The sequence below is a fragment of the Panthera uncia genome (assembly GCF_023721935.1).
Source record: "Panthera uncia isolate 11264 chromosome B3 unlocalized genomic scaffold, Puncia_PCG_1.0 HiC_scaffold_1, whole genome shotgun sequence".
Lineage (NCBI taxonomy): Eukaryota > Metazoa > Chordata > Mammalia > Carnivora > Felidae > Panthera > Panthera uncia.
In genome coordinates, this window is record NW_026057582.1 from 39,401,266 (window position 1) to 39,410,624 (window position 9,359).

The 9,359-nt window shown below is 40.7% G+C and overlaps 1 long non-coding RNA gene across 1 annotated transcript in view; it reads right to left on the reverse strand.

Annotated features, from left to right (window-relative positions):
* The window catches only part of LOC125908751 (uncharacterized), a 37,718-nt gene extending 28,388 nt beyond the window's left edge, over nt 1-9,330 (reverse strand). Inside the window, exon 1 of the long non-coding RNA XR_007453425.1 lies at nt 9,212-9,330. This is a non-coding gene — a long non-coding RNA (uncharacterized LOC125908751). The remainder of the gene's footprint in view (nt 1-9,211) is intronic.
* Nucleotides 9,331-9,359: the final 29 nt, after the last annotated feature.

Consider the following 9,359-nt stretch of genomic DNA (forward strand, 5'->3'; position numbering starts at 1 on the left):
GAGAGAGAGAGAGGGAGAAGGAGAGAGAGAGAGAGAGGGAGAAGGAGAGAGAGAGAGAGAGAGAGAGAGAGAGAGAGGGAGGCAGAATCCCAAGCAGGCTCTGAGCTGTCAGCACTGAGCCTGATTCAGGGCTTGAACTCACGACTGTGAGATCATGACCTGAGCCGTAACCAAGAGTCGGACACTTAACCAACTGAGTCACGCAGGTGCCCCTGTACTATTGAATTTTAAGGGTTCATTGTATATTTTGGATAACAGTCCTTTATCAGATGTGTCTTTTATAACACTTTCTCCTTGTCTGTGGCATGTCTTTTCATTCTCTTGACATGGTCTTCTACAGAGCAGATATTTTAAATTTTAATGAATTCCAGCTTATCAAATATTTCTTTCATGGATCATACCTTGGTGTTGTATCTAAAAATTCATCACCACACTCAAAGTCATCTGTATTTTCTCCTTGGTTATCTCCTAGGAGATTTATAGTTTTGCATTCACATTTAGGTCTATGATCCATTTTGAGTTAATTTTTGTGAAAGGTACAAGGAAGGTCTGCATCTAGATTCATTTTTTTTGCATATGGATGTCCAGTTGTTCTATACCATTTGTTGAAGAGATTGTTTTTGCTCCATTATCTTGCCTTTGCTCCTTTCCTAAAGATAAGTAGACTATATTTGTGTAGGTCTATTTATAAGCTCTCTATTCAGCTCCATTCATCTGTCTGTTCTTTCACCAATACCACACCATCTTGATTCCTGTGGCTTTCAGTAAGTCTCGAAGTCAAAAAGTGTCAGCCCTCCAGCTTTGTTCTTCTTCAATATTGTGCTGGCTATCCTGGGCTTTTGCCTCTCCATATTAACTTTAGACTCAGTTTGTCAATTTCCACAAAATAGCTTGCTGGAAGTTTTGTTGGAATTACATTGAACCTATAGATCCGTTGGGAAGAACTGACACCTTGTTGAGGTTTCTGGAAGAGATGAGCATTTGAACCAGTAGACTGTGTAAAGATCACCCTCACCATTACAAGTGCGCATCATTTAATTCTTTCAAAAAAGTAGAAGGGCAAATTTGTTCTCTGCTTGAGCTGGGACATCCATCTTTTCTTGCCCTTGGACATCAGTGCTCCTGGTTCTTGGGCATTTGGTCTTTTTATTATTATTATTTTTATATTATTTAATCTTTTTATTTTTTTATTTTTCAATTTTTTTCATTTTATTTTTTAAATTTACATCCAAATTAGTTAGTATATAGTGCAACAATGATTTCAGGAGTAGATTCCTTAATGCCCCTTACCCATTTAGTCCATCCCCCCTCCCACAACCCTTCTAGTAACCCTCTGTTTGTTCTCCATACATAAGAGTCTCTTATGTATTGTCCCTTTTTTATTATTTAAAAAAAATTTATTTTAATTAATTTATTTATTTTAATTCACATACAAGTTAGTTAGCATATAGTGCAACAATGATTTCAGGAGTAGATTCCTTAATGCCCCTTACCCATTTAGCCTATCCTGCCTCCCACAACCCCTCCAGTAACCTTGTTTGTTTTCCATATTTAAGAGTCTCTTATGTTTTGTCCCCCTCCCTGTTTTTATATTATTTTTGCTTCCCTTCCCTTATATTCATCTGTTTTGTATCTTAAAGTCCTCATATGAGTGAAGTCATATGATATTTGTCTTTCTCTGACTGACCAATTTTGCTTCGCATAATACCCTCTAGTTCCATCCACGTAGTTGCAAATGGCAAGATTTCACTCTTTTTGATAGCCAAGTAATACTCCATGAGTATATATATATACCTCATCTTCTTTATCCATTCATCCATAGATGGACATTTGGGTTCTTTCCATACTTTGGCTATTGTTGATAGTGCTGCTATAAACATGGGGGTGCATGTGCCCCTTTGAAACAGCATACCTGTATCCTTTGGATAAATACCTAGTAGTGCAATTGCTGGGTCATAGGGTAGTTCTATTTTTAATTTTTTTGAGGAACCTCCATACTGTTTTCCAGAGTGGCTGCACCAGTTTGCATTCCCACCAACAGTACAAAAGAGATCCTCTTTCTCCACATCCTTGCCAACATCTGTTGTTGCCTGAGTTGTTAACGTTAGCCATTTTGACAGGTGTGAGGTGGTATCTCATTGTGGTTTTGATTTGTATTTCCCTGATGATGAGTGGTGTTGAGCATTTTTTCATGTGTCGGTTGGTCATCTGGATGTCTTCTTTGGAGAAGTGTCTGTTCATGTCTTTTGCCCATTTCTTCACTGGATTATTTGTTTTTTTGGGTGTTGAGTTTGGTAAGTTCTTTATAGTTCTTTATAAAGGGATCCTAACCCTTTATCTGATATGTCATTTGCAAATATTTTCTCCCGTTCTGTCAGTTGCCTTTTCATTTTGCTGATCGTTTCCTTTGCTGTGCAGAAGCTATTTATTTTGATGAGGTCCCAATGGTTCATTTTTGCTTTTGTTTCCCTTGCCTCTGGAGACATGTTGAGTAAGAAGTTGCTGTGGCCAAGGTCAAAGAGGTTTTTGCCTGCTTTCTCCTCAAGGATTTTGATGGCTTCCCATCTTACATTGAGGTCTTTTGTCCCTTTTGAGTTTATTTTTGTGTATGGGTAAGAAAGTGGTCCAGGTTCATTTTTCTGCATGTCACTGTCCAGGTTTCTCAGCACCACTTGCTGAAGAGACTGTCTTTATTCCATTGGATATTCTTTCCTGCTTTGTCAAAGATTAGTTGGCCATACGTTTGTGGGTCCATTTCTGGGTTCTCTATTCTGTTCCATTGATCTGAGTGTCTGTTCTTGTGCCAGTAGCTTACTGTCTTGATAATTACAGTTTTGTAATACAGCTTGAAGTCCTTTGGGCATTTGGTCTTGAACGGTGACTTACACCATCCGCTCATTTGGTTCTCAGACCTTCAGACTTGAACTGAATTACACCCATTTTTCTGGTTCTCCAGCTTACAGATGGCAGATCATGGGATTTCTTGGTCTCCATAATTGCACAAGTAACTCCTATAATAGATCTCTTACACACATACACACACACACACACACACACACACACACACAATCTTACTGGTTCTGTTTCTCTGGAGCTGTAACTAATACACTCTCCTTTCTTAGCATATCAATTATACGCTTTATTTCCTTTTTTAAGTGGTTGCCCTAGAATTTGCAATATACATTTATAATTAATCCAAGCCTACTTTCAAATAACACTATTTTGCTTCACAGGTAGTGCAAGCACCTTATAATAACAAATTATTTCTACTTTAAAGCATTAAAATTTTTTAATGTTTATTTTTTGAAGGAGAGAGAGAGAGAGAGAGAGAGAGAGACAGAGCATGAGCGGGGAAGGGGCAGAGAGAGAGGGAGACACAGAATCCGAAGCAGACTGCAGGCTCTGAGCTGTTAGTACAGAGCCCAACATGGAGCTCCAACTCAGAGCGCCGAATAATGACCTGAGCTGAAGTCGGATGCTCAACCGACTGAGCCACCTAGGTGCCACCTAGGAGCAAATTATTCCTACTTTAAAATAATTAGAGATTTACAGGAAGTTGCAAAAATGGTACAGAAAGGTCCTGTGTATTCTTCATTCTATGTTCCCCACTGGTAAAATTTCATATAATTTCAGAACAGTAACAGATCCAGAAATTGTGGTTAGCACTATTTATAGACTTTATTAAAATGTCACCAGCTTCATACATATATATGTGTAGGTGTATGTGCATTGCGTATAGTTCTATGCAATTTTATCACATGTGTAGACTTGAGTAACCACCACCACTGATTACAACATTTACTGCTAGGGGCACCCGGGTGGCTCAGTCCATTGAGTGTCTGACTCTTGATTTCAGCTCAAGTCATGATCCCAGGATTGTGGGATAGAGCTCCATGTCAGACTGAGCATGGAGCCTGCTTAAGATTCCTTCTCTCTCTCTCTCTCTGTCACTTTCTGTCCCTTTCCCCTACTCTTTCTCTCTTAAAAAAGGTAACAGGAAACAAAAAAAATTTACTGCTTATATGTAAGGGGAAACTTAAAATGAAGCATTTAATGAGACAGAAGGGGGCAGGGGCAGGGACTGAGACAGAGAAAGAGAGGGAGTGAGAGAATATAGTGAACTGTTCATGTTTAAGAGAGTCAAGATAATGTGGAAATCTGCTAATCTCAAGAGACAATTCAGTGACATGCAAAACTACATGCGGCCAACAGGGCAGTGAAATTTTCTTATTGAGGAATCTCATAAGATTACTAAAGATAAAGAAATAATTTGTATGAGACAGAAGACTATTCAAGTAAGACCATGTCTGCCTGCAGAATATCAGAATACTAAACAATGACCTGAATGCTTATATATGGAGTATAGGCAAACAGATGCAGAGGGATGCAGGAATGCTTCCATTAAGCAGGGAATAGATCAAGGAGCACTTGTCCACAATGGCTACAAGATTTCTGTACAAGAACACTGTGGGCTTTTGAGGCCAGACAATTCTTGTTGGTTATGCCTTTACATGCTGTCCAGATCTTTAGAACTCCTGGCCTTAGGCCACCTGGCACTATGAAAAAAAAGCATATCTTGGGGTGCCTGGGTGGTTCAGTCAGTTGAGCATCCGACTCTTGATTTCGGCTCAAGTCATGATCCCATGGTTGTGGGATCGAGCCCCGCATTGGGCTCTGTGCTGAGCATGGAGCCTCCGTAAGATTCCCTCTCATGGGGCGCCTGGGTGGCTCAGTCGGTTAAGCGTCCGACTTCAGCTCAGGTCACGATCTTGCGGTCCGTGAGTTCGAGCCCCGCGTCGGGCTCTGGGCTGATGGCTCAGAGCCTGGATCCTGCTTCCGATTCTGTGTCTCCCTCTCTCTCTGCCCCTCCCCCGTTCATGCTCTGTCTCTGTCTCAAAAATAAATAAAACGTTAAAAAAAAATTTTTTTTTAAAAAAAGATTCCCTCTCTCTCTCCCTCTTCCCCTCTCCCCAGTTCATACTCATACTCTAAAAAAGAGAGAGAAAGAGAAAGAAAAAGAAAACAAAGCACGTCCAACAAAATTTCAAAAGTATCTAGAAGGTTGTGATAATAATCAAAACCCACAAATCCTTTCTTGTTCTTCATGAAGAATATTCTTTTCCCAGACTTCCTTAGTCCCTGTTTCCACTCATAGGGTCTTTTTTTTTTCCTCCCCCAGAATTGCCAATAATGGAGGATCTGGGTTTTTTAAGTTATTTTTATATACCCTTTTATTATGGAAAGTGAGTTTCTTGCACACAAGTGCTTTCATCCTGGTTGACTTGAGTAGGCCTCAGCCCATACCATCAAAAGTGACCATTACTTAAAAAAAATTTTTTTTGTAATGTTTTTATTTGAGACAGAGAAAGACAGAGCATAAGCAGGGGATGGGCAGAGAGAGGGAGACACAGAATCTGAAGCAGGCTCCAGGCTCTGAGCTGTCAGCACAGAGCCCGACGTGGGGCTCGAACTCACAGACTGTGAGATCATGACCTGAGCTGAAGTCGGACGCTTAACCGACTGAGCCACAAAGGTGCCCCCCAACAAAAAAATTTTTTTAATGTTTAATTTTGAGAGAGAGAGAGAGAGAGACGGAGGGAGGGAGGGACAGAGTGTGAGCAGGGGAGGGTCAGAGAGAGAGAGGGAGGCACAGAATCTGAAGCAGGATCAAGGCTCTGAGCTGTCAGCACAGAGCCTGAATGGGGCTTGAACTCACAAACTGCAAGATCATGACCTGACCTGAAGTCGGACGCTTAACTGACTGAGCCACCCAGGTATCCCAAAAGTGACCATTATGACCATTACTAAAAGGAGAGAAGGGGGTACCGTTCTATCACAGCTGAAATTTAAAAGGGTACCAGTTATACAAAAGGCCTTGGTTGGAGCTTTATTCAAAGCATTTTAATGACACGCAGGAAGATTATTTGTTAAGTTCTAGCAACTTTTATTCTAATACCAACTTTATTTCAGAACTTCAAGGAAGTTTAACTTTCAAGGAAAAGAGAATTCAATTCAATGTGGGCTTATCATTTGTTGCATTAACACTAAACTAAGTACTGGGACTTTTCAAAAGAAGCATTAGCTTTGCTACTTGATCTCAAGGAGCTTAAAGTTTCATTAGAGTAATAATATATTAGCCCTGAAAATAATTAGAGATATCAGATGTCGTTCCCATCAGAAGTAATTCTAAAAAGAGGTGAGACTAGGTAAGGGATGATTATGTCTCCGGAGAGCCACAAAAATCTTTCTAGAGGGGGATGGGAGTGGGGAGCTGGGGTGGGGGTTTGCAATAAGATTGGAAAGGGAGAAGGAAGGGCTGTTTAAGGAAACTTAATTATTGCAAGTAACATTCTTCAAACATTTCAAGACAAAAGAAAGGGGAAGCATAGTAGGCAAGACTGGAAAATAAAACATTGCAGAGGCGAGCCGCTGTCATTTACTTTCATCACTGTTTTACAGTTATATTTGCCTTATGCCAAGGAACAGCCTTTGACATCAGAGCATACAAGGTATTTCAGAAATTAGAGAGGATGGAGGTTCTACTGCATCAACACCTAGCATGTTCTCCGTTTGACCATCCATTATTCTCAGCCATGACCTAATTTCTATGTACTCTACCTGGGCCCTATGAGGCTTGTGGATTGAAAACCCTCTTGTTTTTAAATTCTTAATTCTAGGGGGTTCCTGAGTAGCTCAGTCGGTTGAGTGGACAACTCTTGATTTCAGCTCAGGTCATGATCTCGTGGTTCATGGGATCCCAAGCTCCTGCTTGGCATCCTCTCTCTCCCTACTGACTGCCCCTCCTCTGCTCACATGATCCTCTCTCTGAAAATAAATAAACATCAAAAAAAGTTCTTAATTCTAACACATGTAGGCATTTAGTAGGAAGCAATTATTTTGAAGCTCATTTCTAGTGGAAATTAACCAAGAATAATATCTTGATATTTTGTGTAATTAGGGGTGTTTTGATTATACTGTTTATTTATTTATATATTTATTTATTCTCTCTGTTTTTAATTGTGCTGTTTACTTTGGGATGTAAATCACGGCTTTGGGACAAGGATATTTAGCACCAAACTAAGCTTTGGTTTGCCAAAACAGTTCAGCCAAGAGTAAGTCTGTGTGCTGTCAGAATCACATTGTAAGGTGCTGCTGAAATATAGCATATGGTGTTCATCTTTTTTCTCTGTGAAAGGACCCTGTCCTGAGGGGCCATTGCTTCGGCTCCTGGGGACTTCCTTGATGGTCACTTTACTTCAGCGCTGCCCTGGCTTCATGAAAAAATACCAAGATGTGTGCAGAGGGAGCAGCCAAAGCTCCTTCCAAATGGGAATGAAGGAGGGGCCCAGCTGAGAGTGCTTTTCTCCTTGACTCGGGCAGTTAAGTTTCTCTGGTCATAGAGGAAAGAATGTAGCTTATGTTTGAATCAGTTTTGTTTTTTTTTTTATTACTGGAGTTTTATGCCTGGTTGAAATTCTGTCTGCTCCTGAATGGACTAATCCAGGAGAGGCCAGGGTTCCACTGCTCTGCCTCTTCTGCCTCTTGAGTCTCTGGGGAGTCCCTTTATTTATTCATCTGTCTTTCATTTGCTTTGAGTACTTTGGCTCCAAGTTTTGAGATACATTCCGTGCAAAATGGGAAGAGGCAATCCTGACAGATGCTACTGTGATAACTAAGAACTTGCTGAGTGTCTTCACCAGAAGCAGCATATTCTGAGGTTGGATTTTTCCCACCGGTGAACAGGATAATTATGCACTGCAAAGATACTAGCTATAACTGTTGCTTTTCTGATCACCGTGACTGATTCTTTCATAAACATCTAATTGAATTCCAAAATGAATGATGCTTCTTTTCAGGTAAGATGAAATATATGATATTGAAATTTTGTATATTAATTTGTTTTCATTTTCCAGTGCAAGAAGCGCTAGTGAGGTGAAAAGACTGTGTGGTTTTATTATAGTTTGTGTATTAGTTACAATTCTCCATGGAAACAGCTCTGTTCCCCTTTCAGCCTCCCCAAAGCTGGAGTGTGTGATGGAGAATCCAGGTATACATACATGGCATGGTCTGGCTTGGGACACCAAATCTAATTCAGTCCTTACATTTTACAGAAGGGGAAACAAGCTCAGAGAAAACTCTTGGAATTTTTTCATGGGAGTGAGACTCAGTGTGGTATTTTTAAGCACCTTATTTAAAAAAAATTTTTTTTTTAAACATTTATTTATTTTTGAGACAGAGAGAGACAGAGCATGAACGGGGGAGGGTCAGAGAGAGAGGGAGACACAGAATCCAAAACAGGCTCCAGGCTCTGAGCAGTCAGCACAGAGCCTGATGCGGGGCTCGAACCCACGGACCGCGAGATCATGACCTGAGCCGAAGTCGGATGCTTAACCGACTGAGCCACCCAGGCGCCCCAAAGCACCTTATTTTAAAACTCACTTATCATAAGAAAAATAAAACCCATATTGCAAAGGTAACAAGAGGTCAGCTCTTGAGCAATATTATACCAAGTTATAAGAGAGGTAAACAATCAGCCAAGATCCAAGTTTAGTTAGTGTACATCTTCCTGGGAGAATAAGAACCGTATCATCACAATTTAAACATTCTTACTGCTTTCACATGCAAGGGTAATTCTATAGGTCCAGGATATAGAAGTTTATAAACAAAGCCCTTGTCTTTCAGGCTGGACTCTAAGATGTGATAATTATAATGGAAACAATAAATAATAAATGAGAATGAATTCTCATAATTATAAAAGAATGGATTATTGTGTATGAACTACTGTGCCCTTTACATTTTTTTTATTTAAACCTCCCTACTGTTTGTGAGTACATAAAGATAAATAATTTACTTAGGGTTGCTGAGGACGGAACCAGCTTGGCTCAGGTCCCCAATCCTGCTCCTAGATCTGGTGCTCATGGACAATCTTGGCCGAAACTGCACTTTCTCCTCCAGCAAGAAGGCAAGTGTCTTATGCAACATTGTTTTCCGTATTTAAATCAAGGGGCCAACTCCAGAGACCCGGTTAATTGGGGGTGGGGTGGAAAACAGTTTGATAGTTTGTTGGGTTTATTTAATTAAGGAAGATGAGGACGGAGGAAGTCGCATTCATAGGTTGGACTCTTTGTGCTCTTCCTTTTGACACAACCCGAGCCTTGGAACTATATCCCCTCAAAACAACTGTTAAAGAATCCTTCTTGATATTACAAACCTTGTGGCTACGGTAGTACCGGCAGTACCGCCGAGTCTTTAAGTCACCCACGCCTGGCGTCTCAGCAGCAACGCTTCTTCAGTCGTACACGCAGGCGAAGCATGCTCAGCAGTTGCGCGGCACGGGGCACTGGGCGGGGCGTGCGGGC